Source organism: Electrophorus electricus, chromosome 10 (genome assembly GCF_013358815.1).
Source record: "Electrophorus electricus isolate fEleEle1 chromosome 10, fEleEle1.pri, whole genome shotgun sequence".
NCBI lineage: Eukaryota > Metazoa > Chordata > Actinopteri > Gymnotiformes > Gymnotidae > Electrophorus > Electrophorus electricus.
Genome location: NC_049544.1, coordinates 3,367,501 through 3,370,000, shown reverse-complemented (window position 1 = coordinate 3,370,000; position 2,500 = coordinate 3,367,501).

Here is a 2,500-nt window from a genome sequence, read left to right as displayed (position 1 = left end):
AGCAACTGATTATATATATATATATATATATATATATATATATATATATATATTTGAAAATAAATACACAGTATATTAAATAATATACTTACTTGTTTCTGCCGTTGGGTATGGGGACTATATTTCCCTGTGTTGATAGAGTTAGTTGGAGCTGGTCCCTTGCATAGACTGCTGACCAACAGGCGATCTTGTTCTGCTTTGTTCTGTTTGGTGAGACAGACCTTGGTCTGGTCTGCTTTTTTGAAGTGGCTTCCTGAATTTATAGGGGAGCTACAAGAACTAGAGATTAAATTTAATGCTTAAGACAAAGGCTTAAATTTAGTACTGATTTTAGGACAAATAATATCTCCAATTCAAATTACTACTGCAGGTGTATATGAGTTTAATAGTTACTCCAAGTCTGATTCATCAGCTCCTTCCCTGTGGCAAGAACAAGTAGCAGTGTTATTTTCCAAAAGGAAGTAAATATAGACCAGCAGGCAACAATGACTTAGAGAGACAACACAATGTTGAAAAAGTGAAAAATATATTGAAGGATGCACATCACATCACACATTGGTTTGGGATTCATTATTAAGCTCCTTTTGGGACCTCCCATTTGCTAACTGGTGTAACTATTTTGTTTCAGTGTCACAAAGCAATAGATGCATAAACACAGTTGTGTAGTGACACGGAAATAAAGTTGTATCATCAGTTAGCAAGCAGGGGACCGAAATCTATCACTGAACCCCAAATTAACATATGATGTTGCACATTTTTGAGCATCAAACTTTTTCTGTGTTGTTTTCTGGTCCTGCTCATTCATTTTGGAGGAACACACACTTATTCTTCTTAAAGAGAAGGAGCAGATGAGTCAGATGTTCTGGATTTATTATATTTGTATGGAGCAATATATGGCTATGAACCTGAACTATCACCATAAGGCCAAATATTTATAAAATTTAAGACTTTATGAGGACCTAAAAAATCTATTTTGGTCTAAGGGTAGTCTGAGGTGAGGAGGAAGGGCACCTCCAACCCTGCTAGACCCTGGGGAAGTTGTCAGAGACCTCCAGCAACCATGCGGTGTTGCTGTTTAGATGCAACCTGACGAGACTAAGGACTGACACAGCAACCAAATATATGGATGGCTGATTTCCCAGCTGTGAGGGATAAGGCTAGAGAAGCACCCTGCCCCATCACCAACTGTGACACTATAGACACTGTATGGGACAAATTTGTACAGTTCCTGAGCGATGTATCTTCACCTTACATACTGCTACGGTCTACTGGGAAGCAACTGCCAAGCTACCATAGATCGGTTGTATGGAAAGTAAGAGTTTACGTAGGCACGCCAAACAGTGGACGTGCTATGTGAGGGCCCCGACCAGTATCACCTGGAATGGCTACAGGAGTGTGAGGTCGACGTGTAAAAGGATCTTGCGAGCCTCTTGGTTACTATATGAAAGTGAGCTGTCTGGGTCAGCTGTGACGAACTCCAAGTGATTTTTCTCGTACATCAAGGCACGTGGGAGCAGAGTGGACTCTATTCCGGTTCTCTTGGGTGATGATGACACCCCAGCGACTACCAACTTGGAAAAGGCGTGTGTGCTGGGGAAACAATATGCTGACACTTTCCCATCGGAATCCTAGGTACCGGATAGCGGCACTCTGCCAATCCCAACGATGTACAACTGGAGGAACAATCATTGGATTTCCTTCCTAACGTTCCAGTCCCCATCTGAATCTGAATCTTTGATCATCTGGATGATGATGATGATGATGGCAAGCTTCTATTTTCAGTGTCTACTGGAGGCACCCTCTCTTGAAGAAGTCCCAGCTTCCTTGCATTAGCAGGATATTCTAGCTCTGTTAACAAAATGACTTATTCCTTATCATTTTTTAAAAGCAAAGATAACACATAGGTTATTTGTCACAAATTCTGTTGATGTTTTTATATCCTATGTTCTCATGACAATTCTGTGTTACAGGGAAGATAAAAAGGAAACTAACTGTTATTACTAATGAGACCTCATCTTCATCAAATCCTACCTCACTCTCACCTAATTCAAAAGACAAATAACAACAAATTAATTCAGTTCCAGAAATAAAAAGTGCACTTTTCACTGATTGTGCCCACTGGTTTAGGGCATGAAAGGCAGGCAGGTTGTGGGAGGAGTATGCACGATTATGTATGCATCCTTTCTTCTGCTACGTTCCCATCCTACCTCACTTTCAAAGTAAAAGTAATACCTGTCTAAAATCTTCAAATTTCTTCATTTTTCTTTTTCTTTTTGCTTCCATTGCACCTTCTTCAGCCTCTGTACTACCCGTGAAGTCAACATTGTCACATTCTGTAATGTGGAGCAATTATGAGGTGGACACATTCGCTGAGCAGAGTGAGATTTGTTATGGGAAAGTCCAAAATCAGAGTTATGATCATGGTCCAGGGAAAATTTACCAACACAGAGAGTTGCAGGGTACTTAATAAAGAAACAGAACAAAAACACATGATAACAGA